The sequence below is a fragment of the Heloderma suspectum genome, chromosome 6 (assembly GCF_057233095.1).
Source record: "Heloderma suspectum isolate Gila_16-S chromosome 6, 16-S_ref, whole genome shotgun sequence".
In the NCBI taxonomy this organism is placed as follows: Eukaryota; Metazoa; Chordata; class Lepidosauria; order Squamata; family Helodermatidae; genus Heloderma; species Heloderma suspectum.
Window position 1 is genome coordinate 59,438,664 of NC_139463.1, and position 15,103 is coordinate 59,453,766.

Below are 15,103 nucleotides of genomic sequence, written 5' to 3' on the forward strand. Positions count from 1 at the left end.
TGATAGACTACGTAAAGATTTACATAGCCTATCACGGCTGACTTTGAAAATCTAGCCATGATAGGCTATGTAAATCTTTACGTAGCCAATCACTTTTTTTTTTTTACACTTTACTTTTTTCTTTTGCGGCTGGGGAGATGGGGCACTCCCCACCCGCCAAGAATTTCGGGGGGAGAACCGGAGCACCTCCCCCTGAAAACAGCTGAGGGAACAAGTAAGGGACTCTCGTCCATCCCTATGCGCATGCTTGGAATGAGTAAGCAGTAACCCTAAGATAAGGTAGCCAGGCAAACATCTAGCAACCAATAAAAGTGACACTCTGGCTAAGGAATGCAAGCTGAAGTGATAAAACTGTAGTGAAGGAGTTGCCCAGGGTCGACTCTGCTTTGAGCGTGAGCTCCTTTGTCGAACTGTTTGCAAACAATAAAATCGAGTTGGAGCCACCCTGAAGTTGACTCTCCTCTTTGGGGCAAATTGGACTAGCCTCCAGGGGGCGACACTAGCAATTTGTACAACAACGCCCTGAAGGGTCACAGCAGGGTCCTGGCATCATGTGAAGAGCCCACAAACTTCCGTGAAGGAGCCATCTCAACCCCAGGATAAAAGCCCAGTGTGAAGGAGCCCTGTGATGGGCCCCCTCAGTGCCAGGGGGAAGGGGACACCAGAGGGGAGAGCCAGTCTCCTGTCTGAGGAGAAACCATTCTGAGATAAACTCTGAGGGGGATTATGGAAGGCCACTGCAGGACGCTAATTCACATACAGAAGAGGCCTCAGCACTGAGACACCGAAGGCCTAGTGCTACTCTTCCACCTCTCCTTAACGGATCTCCCTCAGACGGAGCAGTGGGAAAATACTGGAGGGTTGCAAGATAAAGACAATGATGTCTGGACCCCCTGTAAAAATTCACAGTCTGAGGCAGGATGAGGGCACAAGGAAAGCCTCATCTGGGAGCCCACCTTCTTTGTTTTGTCTGGATTTTTTTAAAAGGGGACTGGCACACCTCATGTTCTTCTGCCCCATAGGGGAAGATCTTAGATTTCAAAATGAAGAGATGGGGGAGGCCTTTGTGGTGCAATTTGCACAGAATGACATGTTACAGATGAAGGCACAGAGCTGTTGGCTCTCTTCACACCTGGCAGTTTATCCCACTACAAACGGTCCTTTGGATCCCAGATCCTTCCCGGGATTTGGACTGGCCCTGTATATGGGCATCTCTCCTAGCGTGTCCCTCTGCTCTGTTCCTTTCCATGACTGCATGGAAAAATCAGAACAGAAGACTGATTTGTGGATCCTTTGGATTCCACAGCAGGAGGGAAGTCGGAAGCCCTTCTCGTGACCTTGAAAGTGGAGGGAGCCCTCCTTCCAGATACTCATGGTGCTGCCACAGGAGGCTTCCCATCTGCTGGTTTTCTCCCCGCCCCACTTCCCCTTTATTCTGGCTTCCAAGTGACCCTGCAAGGTGGGCCCAGAGAAGAGATAGTGGCTGGCTGGCTTCCCCATCTTACGGATATTTTCACAGGCATGAGTCCAAATCCATTCAATGGCTGTGTGCGTGTACATGCCAACCCTGTCCAGATGTCTGCCCCACCTTCTTCCCTGCCATCTGAGATGGTGGCCACTCAGAAGACACAGTTTGAATCAGAGGAGTGCCGCCCTCCCTCCCTGCCATGAGTACAAAAGGGCAGGGCGGGAGGAGTCTTGTTTTCATCTCTTAATTTGCACTTACTGTTTCTTCGCAGCCCCCAGGAAAGCTATGACTTACTTCTGAGTAGACATAAGAGTGGGCTGTAAGTCTGCAACCCTCGGCACACTTACTTGGAAGTAAGCCCCATTGAAATTAATGGGGTGCTCTGAATCAACAGGGGACCTTGATTCTGAGCTCAGTGTGGTGCGGGATCAGATCTGTCTCCCTCTGTTGCAGGGCGGAATTTGACCCTCTTCTCCCTCCCGTCGAGAAATGTGCTCAAGCATTTACGTTGCGGAGACGTGGTTTGAATCCAGGGAAGTCCCTCCTCGGCAAGCCCAGACACAGCGGGTTTTTCCTCTCTTGGAGCAATTCAGAGTGTGATCATGGTGCTCCTGTTCCATCAGCTGGAGAAAATACCACATTCTTTGCGGCTGGGGAAAACCCCGGATAGGCTGGGGGGAGAGGCGGGAGATGCCCTAGAGGTTCCCGACATCACCTAAAGAGGCCGCAACCGTCCGTGGGGGAGCCATCTCAGTAGCAGGATAAAAGCTCTGTGTGAAGAAGCCCTTCTGCTCCCCCTGCCTCCCCGTGACATGTCTTTGCCTCCTATGATGTGAGATGGGCACAGGAGAACATTCGCTCTCAATGGAGACCCACACGCTGGCAGCTGCACTACCCAACGCTGTGGAGCTGCCTTCCCCACACTGGCAGCCTCTACTTGTGTTGGACTACAGCGCCCATCAGCCCCTGCACAGTCCGCATTGTCTCTCTGGATGATTTTACATGTGTGTTGTCAACTTCTCTTCAGGCCAACCCAAGACTGGCAATCCCCCTGCTGGTGCTGGTGAAGGGAGTGGAGCAAAGAAAACTAGCCGTGATAGGCTACGTAAATCGTTACATAGCCTATCACGTGTGTGCGTTTGTTTTTTACATTTACTTTGTAATGGTGGCGGTGGCAGCCAGTCGGAAGACCAGCCGCCGCCCCCGCCCCCGCCGAACCGCTGCCGAACCGCCGCCGGGACCCGCCGCCAAGTGGGACATTCGAAGGAGGTAAGTCCCATCCCAGCGGGGGTGGAGGGGTGGTGGAGAATTTCACCGCCAATTTCGGGGGGCCGAATGCATTGGCATTCGGCCTCCCCAAGATTCGTGGAGAAATTATCCGCCATCCCTAGAAGGCTCTGTCACGGAAGTTTGCGGTCCCTTTAGATGATGCCGTTACCCTCCAGGGTATATCCCACTATTTCTACCAGCCGATCCTGTGTTTTCCCCAAATACAAAAAATGCAGTATTTTTTCCAGCCCATGGAACATCATGACCTCCACGTGAAATTCTCCCATAGCGAAAGAAACCACTCTGTCTGTTTTCTGTTGGCATTTCTTTTTAGTTGTTGGGGACGTCATTAGGATGACAAAGGCATTAAGGATGGGAGCGGAGTTGCAGGGAAGGAGACCCGAACAGATTTGATGGGGGGGCAAGAATCTCCTGCCGATTGCATCTCCTGCCAATTGCATCTCCTACCTCTGCATTTCTCAGTCGGAGGGAGAAGAGGGTGAAATGCCTCCCTGCAATGAAGGGAGACACATCTGATCCTCCATCACACCAAGCTCAGAAGCCATGTCCTCTGTTGTTTCAGAGCACCTTATTAAGTTCAGTGGGGCTTACCCCCAAGTAAGTGTGCCAAGGGTTGCGGACTCACAGGGCGATCTTAGGTCTACTCAGAAGTAAGTCCCATTGAGTTCAATGTGGCTTACTCTGAAGTAAGTCTGCTCAGGATTGCAGACTTAAAGCGTGGTATTATCTCTGCACAAAAGTATGTCAGAGGTTTCCTGGGGGCTGCGAGCTATGAAAACAAGACTCCCTGCCCTCCATTGCACACATGCCAGGGAGGGAGGGAGGCACTCCCTCAGTTCAGACCATATGGCTGCCATGTAAAGAAGCCTTTCCTATTCCTGCCAAGAAACTGAAAGGAAAGGATGTGGGGTTTTGCCAGGCGATTGCTTAATGTAGAAACACCCTTAAACACCGATTCTCTTCCTTAAGTCAGGTTCTCCACAGTATATTTATTGTATGCCACAACCCTCTCATTTTCCTTGGGTACGCTAGCCCTTCCCAGGGATGTGCCTTTCACCGTGACCTCGGTCAAAGGTTGTTTCCTGTGTATCCCATCCCTGAAGCAGTTTGACCAAACCATTGTTCTTGGGGATGGTCCCTAAAGCCTGAAAGCCACACAGTTGCTTATGAAGACTCATATATCTAGCACAGAGACAGAAGGGCCCATTCATTGCAATAGGAAGAAATTGTGTGAGGGTTACCTGCATGGCAGCCCTGACCTCTGTTGTGATATACATACTGGAGGTGGGGTGGTGGTATTAAGACCTCACAGAGCTTCACTGTATATTTGGATATCTTTTTTTAAAAGTGGGCATCTTCCTCCTGGACAGCCCTTCAGGCATCTAAAGTCAGGCATAGGAGTCCATGAAAGCAGGAATAGGTTAGTTTTGAACATGCCACAACATTTTTGTGCAAGGCATTAGCAGGAAATTCCTTCCTTCAGCTCGGTTACAGCTTTTTCAACCATGTTGAGGGAGAGAAAAGGGAATTTCCTCCTTCCACCAGATCAATCCCAGTAAAGTTCCTCATTATGTGGGCCTAGTCCTGCTGCGCCTGCATTTCCATTGGAACTGGATTGGGCTGGTTGTTCACAGTGATGACAGAGGTGAAAATTTCATCCAGACACTGACAGCAATGCTCAAGCAGAAGGATCTTGGTGGTCGCCAGAAATCTCAGGTGGCTCTTGTGTGAAATATATCCATCCAGCAATGGGTCTGTTAAGGAAGAAAAAGTTTTGGCTTGGGAGAAATACAATGGAGTCTTGCAACACTTTAAAGATTCACAAAAAAGTCTCCTCCTAAGGGAGAAATAAATGAAAACAAGGAGATTGCAGAGAAGCTGCATGAATTCTTTCCATCTGTCTTCCCTGCAGAAGATAAAGGATAGATACCTGTGCCTGAACTGATCTTTTCAAGAATGGAGTCTTTGAGACAAATAGTGGTGACCAGAAATGAAGTTCTCAATCTTATTGATAAATTGAGAGCAAATAAATTCACTGGTCAAAGATGCTATCCATCCTAGAGTTCTCAAAGAATTCAGATATGAAATTGCTGATCTTCTAGCCAAAATATGCAACATGCCCCTAAGATCAGCCTCTGCACCACAGGACTGGAAGATGGACAATGTAACAACAATTTTTAAAAAGGGATCCAGGTGCGATCTGGGAAATTTCAGGCCAGTTAGCGTTATTTATTTATTTATTTATTTATTTCTATACCGCCCAATAGCCGAAGCTCTCTGGGTGGTTCACAAAAATTAAAACCAAACAACACACAATAAAACAATTTAAAATATATAGAACATTAAAACCACAATATAACAATTGTTGTTGTTGTTCAGTCGTTCAGTCGTGTCCGACTCTTCGTGACCCCATGGACCATAGCACGCCAGGCCTTCCTGTCCTGCGCTCTCTCCCGGAGTGTGCTCAAGTTCATATTCATTGCATCAGTGATGCTATCTAGCCATCTCATCCTCTGCCGTCCCCTTCTCCTTTTGCCTTCAGTCTTTCCCAGCATCAGGGTCTTTTCCAGGGAGTTTTCTCTTCGCATTAGGTGGCCAAAATATTGGAGCTTCAGCTTCAGTATCTGTCCTTCCAATGAGCACTCAGGGTTGATTTCCTTTAGGATGGACTGATTTGACCTCCTTGCAGTCCAGGGGACTCGTAAGAGTCTTCTCCAGCACCACAGTTCGAAAGCATCAATTCTTCGGCGCTCAGCCTTCCTTATAGTCCAGCTCTCACAGCCATACATTACTACTGGGAAAACCATAGCTTTGATTAGACGGACCTTTGTCGGCAAGGTGATGTCTCTGCTTCTTACTATGCTGTCTAGGTTTGCCATAGCTTTCCTCCCAAGGAGCAAGCGTCTTTTAATTTCATGGCTACAGTCACCGTCTGCGGTGATCTTGGAGCCCAAGAAAGTAAAATCTGTCACTGCTTCCATTTCTTCCCCTTCTATATGGCAGGAAGTGATAGGGCCAGATGCCATGATCATAGTTTTTTTAATGTTGAGTTTCAAACCAGCTTTTGCATTCTCCTCTATCACCCTCAACAAGAGGCTCTTGAGATCCTCTTCGCTTTCTGCCATTAGGGTGGTATCGTCTGCATATCGGAGGTTGTTGATAATTCTCCCAGCAATCTTAATTCCGACCTGTGATTCATCCAACCCGGCGTTTCTCATGATGTACTCTGCATATAAGTTAAATAAGCAGGGTGACAATATGCAGCCTTGTTGTACTCCTTTCCCAATTTTGAACCAATCGGTTTTTCCATCTCTGGTTCTTACTGTTGCTTCTTGACCCTCGTACAGGTTTCTCAGGAGACAGGTAAGGTGGTCTGGTACTCCCATCGCTTTAAGAATTTGCCACAGTTTGTTGTGATCCACACAATCAAAGGCTTTAGCGTAGTCAATGAAGCAGAAATAGACATTTTTCTGGAATTCTCTTGCTTTCTCCATGATGCAGTGAATGTTGACAATTTGATCTCTAGTTCCTCTGCCTCTTCGAAACCCAGCTTGTACTTCTGGTAGTTCTCGGTTCGCATACTGCTGAAGCCTAGCTTGTAGGATTTTGAGCAGCACCTTGCTGGCATGTGAAATGAGCGCAATTGTGCGGTAGTTTGAACACTCTTTGGCATTGCCCTTCTTTGGAATTGGAATGTAAACGGACCTTTTCCAGTCTTGTGGCCACTGCTGAGTGTTCCAGATTTGTTGGCATATTGAATGCAGCATTTTAACAGCATCATCTTTTAGGATTTTAAATAGCTCAGCTGGAATACTGTCATCTCCGCTAGCTTTGTTGTTACTAATGCTTCCTAAGGCCCACTTGACTTCACTCTCTAGGATGTCCGGCTCAAGTTCAGTGACCGCACTATCATGGCTATCAGGGACATTCAGATCTTTCCTGTATAGTTCTTCTGTGTATTCTTGCCACCTCTTCTTAATCTCATCTGCTTCTGTTAGGTCCCTGCCTTCTTTGTCCTTTATCATGCCCGTCTTTGCACAAAACGTTCCCTTGAGATCTCCGATTTTCTTGAAGAGATCACTAGTCTTTCCCATTCTGTTGTTTTCCTCGATTTCTTTGCATTGTTCATTTAAGAAGGCCTTCTTGTCTCTCCTTGCTATTCTCTGGAACTCTGCATTCAGTTGGCTATATCTTCCCCTTTCTCCCTTGCTTTTCGCTTCCCTTCTTTCGTGAGCTACTTGTAAAGCCTCCTCAGACAGCCACTTGGCTTTCTTGCATTTCTTTTTCTTTGGGATGGATTGAGTTGCTTCCTCCTGAAAAATGTTACGGACCTCCATCCATAGTTCCTCAGGCACTCTGTCTATCAGGTCTAATCCCTTAAATCTATTCCTCACCTCCACTGTATATTCATCAGGGATATGATTTAGGTCATACCTGAACGGTTTAGTGGTTTTCCCTACGTTCTTCAATTTAAGCCGAAATTTTACAAGAAGCAGCTCATGATCTGAGCCACAGTCAGCTCCAGGTCTTGTTTTTACTGACTGTATGGAGCTTCTCCATCTTTGGCTGCAAAGGACATAATCAATCTGATTTCGATATTGACCATCTGGTGATGTCCATGTGTAGAGTCGCCTCTTGTGCTGTTGGAAAAGAGTGTTTGCTATGATCAGCATGTTCTCTTGGCAAAACTCTATTAGCTTTTGTCCTGCTTCATTTTGTACACCAAGGCCATGCCTGCCTGTTATCCCGGTGATTTCTTGACTTCCTACTTTAGCATTCCAATCCCCTATGATGAAGAGGACATCTTTTTTTGGTTTTAGTTCTAGAAGGTGTTGGAGGTCTTCATAGAACTGATCAACCTCAGCTTCTTCGGCCTCAGTGGTTGGGGCATAGACTTGAATTACTGTGATGTTGAATGGTTTGTCTTGGATTCGTACTGAGATCATTCTATCATTTTTAAGATTGTACCCCAGTACTGCTTTTCCCACCCTTTTGTTGACTATGAGTGCTGCTCCATTTCTTCTAAGGGATTCTTGCCCACAATAGTAGATATGATGGTCACCTGAATTAAATTCGCCCATGCCTGTCCATTTTAGTTCGCTGATTCCCAAGATGTCGATATTCAATCTTGCCATCTCATGTTTGACCACCTCCAGCTTACCTTGATTCATTGATCTGACATTCCAGTTTCCTAAACAATATTGCTCTTTACAGCATCGGATTTTCTTTTCACCACCAGACACATCCACAGCTGAGTGTCCTTTCGGCTTTGGCCCAGCCGCTTCACTCTTTCTGGCGCTACTTGGAAATACCCTCTGCTCTTCCCCAGTAGCATATTGGACACCTTCCGACCTGAGGGGCTTATCTTCCGGCGTCATATCTTTTAGCCTTGTGATACGTTCCATGGGGTTTTCTTGGCAAGAATACTGGAGTGGGTTGCCATTTCCTTCTCCAGTGGACCACATTTTGTCAGAACTCTCTGCCATGACCTGTCCGTCTTGGGTGGCCCTGCACGGCATAGCTTATGGCTTCACTGAGTTATGCAAGCCCCTTCGCCACAACAAGGCAGTGATCCATGAAGGGGTATAACAATACAACCACAATAAAACCTAGCAGCAGTACAGGAGTTTAAAATACAGATTTAAAACTGCAAAGATAAAAATTTAGAAAGCTAAAATGCTAAAATGCCTGGGAAAACAAAAAGGTCTTCACCTGGCGCCGAAAGGAATACAATGTAGGTGCCAGGCGAACCTCACTAGGGAGCTCATGCCAGAGCCGGGGTGCCACAACAGAAAAAGCCCTCCTCCTAATAGTCACCCGCCTCACTTCCTTTGGCAGGGGCTCATGGAGAAGGGCCGCTGATGATGATCTTAAGGTCTGGGCAGGCACATATGGGAGGAGCCGATCCTTCAGGTAACCTGGCCCCAAACCGTTAAGGGCTTTGAATGTTAACACCAGCACTTTGAATCGGGCCCGGAAATGGACTGGCAGCCAGTGCAGCTGGAGAAGTACTGGCGTAATATGAGCTCGCAGGCCAGTCCCTGTTAACAATCTTGCTGCCCTATTTTGGACCAGCTGAAGTTTCCGGACCATTTTCAAAGGCAGCCCCATGTATAACGCATTGCAGTAATCTAGACGAGAAGTTATCAGAGCATGGATAACTGTAGCTAGGCTATCTCTGTCCAGATAAGGGCGTAGTTGGTATACCAGCCTAAGCTGATAAAAAGTGCTCCGTGCCACTGAGTTCACCTGTGCCTCAAGTGACAGTTCTGGATCCAAGAGCACCCCCAAACTACGAACCTGATCCTTTAGGGGGAGTGCAACCCCCTCCAGAACAGGTTGAATATCACCTAGCCGGGCAGACGAACCACCCACTAACAGTACCTCCGTCTTGTCTGGATTGAGTTTCAGTTTATTAGCCCTCATCCAGTCCATTACTGTGCCCAGGCACTGATTCAGAACAGCCACTGCCTCACCTGGTTTTGATGAGAAATAGAGGTAGAGCTGGGTGTCATCCGCATATTGATGGCACCTCAGCCCACACCTCCGGGTAACCTCCCCCAGCGGTTTCATGTAGATGTTAAACAGCATGGGGGATAAAATAGAGCCCTGTGGAACCCCATGGCACAATTGCCATGGCACAGAGCAATAATCCCCCAGCACCACCTTCTGGAATCGGCCATCCAAATAGGAGTGGAACCACTGTAGTGCAGTGCCTCCAACTCCTAACCCAGACAACCTATCCAGAAGGATACCATGGTCGATGGTATCGAAAACCGCTGAGAGGTCCAGGAGAATCAACAGGGTCGCACTCCCCCTGTCCCTCTCCGGGCAGAGGTCATCCCACAGGGCAACCAAGGCAGTTTCCATTCCAAAACCAGGCCTGAAGCCCGATTGAAATGGATCTAGATAATCCATTTCATTCAAGAGTGCCTGGAGCTGTCCTACAACCAGCCGCTCATGCACCTTGCCCAGGAAGGGGATGTTGGCCACTGGCCTATAATTGTTAACATCCTCTGGGTCCAGGTTAGGCTTTTTCAGGAGTGGTCTATTTACTGCCTCTTTTAGAGCGGCAGGCACCACTCCCTCTCTCAAGGAGGAATTTACAACCTCCTGGACCCAGCTGGACAACCCCTCCTTGTTTCATTTAATAAGCCATGAAGTTCAAGGGTCAAGCACACAAGAGGTCAATCGGACTTGGCCAAGCACCTTGTCTGCATCCTCAGGCCTCAGTAACTGAAACTCATCCAATAAAACTGGACCAGACGGTGCTCTGAACGCCTCTACCAATGGAACTGCATTAATGGTGGTGTCCAATTCATGATGAATCTGAGCGACTTTATCCTCAAACTCATCACAGCGTGCTACCGAGAGTTCCACCGTCTCTCTCCCTGGCCCAGAATGTAACAGGCCACGAACCACTCGGAAAAGCTCCGCTGGACGACACTGAGAAGATGCAGTGCTGGTGGAAAAGAACTGTCTCTTTGCCACCCTCACCACCACAGAGTAGGCTTGATAGTGGGCTCTTACCTGTGTTCGGTCAGACTCAGCACAAGTTTTCCTCCACCTGCGTTCTAGCCGTCTCCCCTCTTGCTTCATTGCCCTCAGCTCAGGTGTATACCAAGGAGCTGGCCGGGCTCTGCTCAGAGGGAGAGGATAAATCGGTTGAAAGCATTATTAAAGTTATAATTAGCAAGCATCTAAAAGGACAAGCCCTGCTGGAAAAGAATCAACACGGCTTCTACAAAGGTAAGTCCTGTCTCACTATCCTTTAGAGTTCTTTAAGAGTGTCAATAGACATGTAGACTGGGGTGATCCAAGAGAAATCAACTAAATGGACTAACAAAAAGTTTCTACAAAGTCTCTCATCAAAGACTCTTGAGCAAACTTAGCAGTCACAGAACAAGAGGACAGTTTTTCTAATAGATCAGTAACTGGTTAAAGAACAGAAAACAGCAAGTAGGAATAAATGGTGAATTCTGCCAATGGAGGGATGAAAATAGTGGGGTCCCACAGGGATCTGTATTGGGACCAGTGCTTTTCAACTTGTTCATGAATGATCTGCAATTAGGAGTGTGCAGTGAAGTGGCCATGTTTGTCAATGACACCAAATTATTTAGGGTGGCTAAAACAAAAAGGGATTGTGAGGAGCTCCAAAAGGATCTCTCCAAACTGGGAGAATGGGTATCCAAATGGCAAATGAGGTTCAATGTAGGCAAATGCAAAGTGATGCACTTTGGCACTGAAAATCCCAACTTCAAGTATAACCTGATGGGATCTGAGCTAGTGGTGACTGACCAAGAAAACGTTCTTGGGGTTGTGGTGGACAGCTTGATGAAAATGTCAACCTAGTGTGCGGCCAGTTTAAATAAGCCAAACTCCATGTTTGGCATAAATAAAAAAAGGAATGGAGAATAAAACTGCCAATAAATGATAGTGTACAGGTGGAAAAAGTGCAGAAAAGGCCAACTAAAGAGATCAAGGGGCTGGAACATCTCCCCTATGAGGGAAGGTTACAACAGCTGGGATTGTTTAGCTTGGAAAAAAGAGGAGTAAGGGGAGACATGATAGAGGTGTACAGAATTATGCAGGGTGTGGAGAATGTGGATAGGGAGATGTTTTTCTCCCTCTCTCAAAATACTAGAACCTGGGGTCATGCCATGAAGCTGATTGGTGGGAGATTCAGAAGAGATAAAAGGAAGTAGTTCTTCACACAGTGCATAGTTGAACTATGGAATTTGCATTTTTAGTCTTAAACTAAACAATGGAGCTCACTCAAACTTATCCCATTTTCCAAATTTCTCTTCCATTTCAGATTCTTCCCACTTTGAGGAATGTACAGTTTTGGAGATGAAATCTCTTTCATTACGAAGGGAGAGAGATATGATATTGTGAACTGGATTTTCTTCCCAAATGAATCCTTTGCTCACACCAAGGTTGGACAGGAGGATCCGGAAGCTGCTCCTGGGAAAGATTTATCATTCACTCTGATACAAATGTGTGGGCTGCAGAGGTGGGGTTGAAGTGAATGCCATGGGAGAACTGAAGAACATTGTAGTTCTATGGCTTGAGAACAGAAGGTGTCTTTCTAGATGAGACCAAAGGCCTATTGAGTCCAGGGAAGGGTCCTTGTCCATTGACAAAGAACCATCTTTGCATGCAATAGTCCCAGGTTCAGTCTTTGGCATCTCCAGGTATGGCTGGAAAAAGACCCCTGCCTGAAACCCTGGAGAGGCAGAAAATATTCAGACTTTCTTAACTGGTGATCCTATCCATTGTGTAATGGGAAACGCTGTGTCAAGTAACTACAAGTCCTTTTTAGTGCACTATCCGTCACATGTTAAACCTCTCTCTCCCCTTTTAGGTGTCACCCCCTGCGAGGTGTGTGGATGGGCTCTCCCCAGGGCACCTGAGAAAAGTTCCAAAGGGGAAGCCGGTTTGCTGCTACAGATGTGATCGTTGTCCAGATAGGACGATTTCTACCTGTCCGGGAAACTCAAGCATTCAGAGCCTTGAACAAGAGCAGAGCAAACTGGGGTTAGCATGGGGTGTGAAGATCATGGGCAAGGAGAAGAGACAGACATTTCACCTACGAATATTTGCTGCATAAAAATCATTGAGGATTGCACAATTTGGTGGTTTATTAGTTTTCAGACTATTCACCATTTCCTGAAGAAACTTTCTATTGGAATAATAGAAGAAGAAGAATGTATGTACTTTGATGTTTGCATTGGCTCACCTTTCTATGCATAGTTTTTTAAACAACATGTTTCCAACCTCGATCGGTTTGGCATTAGACATGAAGCTGAACATTCATCAGTTGTTGTAGCAATTGGAGCATGATACTCCAAAGTCAAAGAAAATGTGTTTTAATGTTTAGTGATTTCTGTCACCTATACATCTCCATTGAAGAAAGTGCATAATCTGAAAAAATGACCGTAGAATCATAGAACTCTTCCCTTCTAACTCCATACTCACCGTAAGTAAATCTAAATGAATAACTGTAAATAATTTCCTCACCTTCTCATAGGAAACAACTAAGTTTTCAAGGGAAAACACACTGAAATAGTGAAAAGAAACCCAGTTATAAAGGTAGAAAGCCAGAAGAGGGGAGGAGGCTATCCAGTGTATTGCACTTATTGCCACATGTCCGACTACCTCCCTGCTGGACGGAAGTCATGGAAACATAGAATAGTAGGGTTGGAAGGGGCCTACAGGACTATTGAGTCCAACCCCCTGCTCAGTGCAGGAATCCAAGTCAGAGCATCCCTGACAGATGGCTGTCCAGCCTCGTCTTGAACGCCTCCAGTGTGGCAGAGGCCTTTCTTCTCTAGGGAATTGGCTCCATTGTCATATTGCTCTAACAGTCAGGAAGTTTTTCCTGCTGTTCAGCTGCAATCTGGCTTCCTTTCACTTGAGCCCATTATTCCGTGTTCTGCATACTGGGATGACTAAGAAGAGATCCTTGCCTTCCTCTCTGTGACAACTTTTGAAGTACTTCAAGAGTACTTTTTTTGTTGCCCTCCTCTGAACCCTCTCCAGTTTGTCTGCATGCTTCTTGAAGTGTGGTGCCCAGAACTGGACACAGGACTCCAGATGAGGCCTAAGCAGTGCTGAGTAGAGGAGAACAAGTACTTCCCTGGATTTGGAAGTTATACTTCTGTTAATGCAGCCCAAAATAGCATTTGCCCTTTTTGCAACCACATCACATTGTTGGCTCATATTCAGTTTGTGATCTACCACAGTTCCAAGATCCTTCTCGCTTGTAGTATTATTGAGCCAAGTATCCCCCATTTTGTAACTGTGCCTTTGGTTTCTTTTTCCTAGGTGCAGAACTTGGCATTTCTCCCTATTAAATGTCATCCTGTTGTTTTCTGCCCAGTGCTCCAGCCTATCAAGATCCATTTGAATTTTGAATCTGCCTTCCAGGGTATTAGCTATTCCACTCAATTTTGTGTCATCTGCAGATTTGATCAGCATTCCCTGCACCTCCTCATCCAAGTCATTAATAAAAATGTTGAAGAGCACCAGGCCCAGGACTGAACCCCATGGTACCCCACTCATTACCTCTCCCCAGTTTGAGAAGATCCCATTGAGAAGCACTCTTTGAGTCCGACTCTGTGGCCAGCTGTGGATCCCTGTCATAGATAAATCCTCATCAAACATGAATTGAAACAAATTTCTCATATAACCCTACAAGATGGAGATTGGGAGGAGACAGCAGACTTATTTGCATGAATTAAAACAGGGGAAGGCAGTTACAGGAGGTCTGGGGGCCATTGTCATGCTCAGAACAGCCCCCCCATCTGCTCTGGGAGGGGAAACAACTCACATTAAAAGAAAATTGCAGGGCTGTCATCGAAACGTGATGTCAAATGGCTGTGTGGTCCTCAGCAGTGACAAAAGTGCTAAAGTTAGCTTGCTATCAAGCTATGTTTGTCGATTTTAGCACTCTATGGACTCTACAGGGTTTCATTTTGTTTCTTAAAAAATCCTGGGGTGGCATTGGTGGATGTGTGTGGCAGGGTCTGCATGTTGCAAACCCTGATTTTAAAAAGAAAGCATAAAATAAAATGACTAATTTATTATGGCATAAGCTTTTCTGGACTGTAGATCACTTCAGTCCATGGAAGCTTATGAGGGAGCAAATTTAATAGCAAGGTCCCATGAGATGCTTCGCTGTTTTTCCTGCAACAGACTAACACCACTGACAGCCCTCTGGATGAGGCCTTACTTGCTGTCAGGCGGAACCCAAGACTGCTGGGCAGAGGACCATAATGGCTGATCCAGCTCTCCCAGTCAAAGCCTGTTCCTCCATTTCTTTGGGTGGGGACATGGCTGCCCCACTGACTCGAAGATGAGGATGTGTCCTGCAGGATGCCTCCATCATCACTCAGCCTCCCAGGGAAATCCAGGGGTGGCGAAGTGCTTGCAAGGGTAGTCCAGCGACTGAAGACAAATTAGGATGCGTAGGAGGGGCCTCAGCCACCCAACAAGCAACCTGGGAAGAAGAACGCTGTGGTTTTATTGTTAAGATGGCTGATCATCTCCTGGCCTCAACTGCGTTTTCCACTCACGTGAACTAAGGGAGAAAGAAACAACAGGGAAGGCAACAATCACACACATCAGAATTCCCAGTAAAATAAGAAGTCTAACTTATGGAGTCGTATTCTCTATTTGAGTACAGCCTTGAGTCTTAGAGCTGAGTTTATTGTAGAGAGGATGCTCTGAGACAGTGAGAGAACATCTGGCTTCCCATTAGATTGTATATAGGAAAGCTCTAGAAGCACTGAGGGGGTCTTTTTTATGGGGGATCTCAATTCAGTAAAAACCAACCCCTTAGAA

The 15,103-nt window shown here is 46.6% G+C and overlaps 1 protein-coding gene across 1 annotated transcript in view; it reads right to left on the minus strand.

Moving 5' to 3' along the window:
- Positions 1 to 15,103, minus strand: part of LOC146340955 (vomeronasal type-2 receptor 26-like) — an 80,370-nt gene that overhangs the window by 38,137 nt on the left and 27,130 nt on the right. The window lies entirely within an intron of this gene.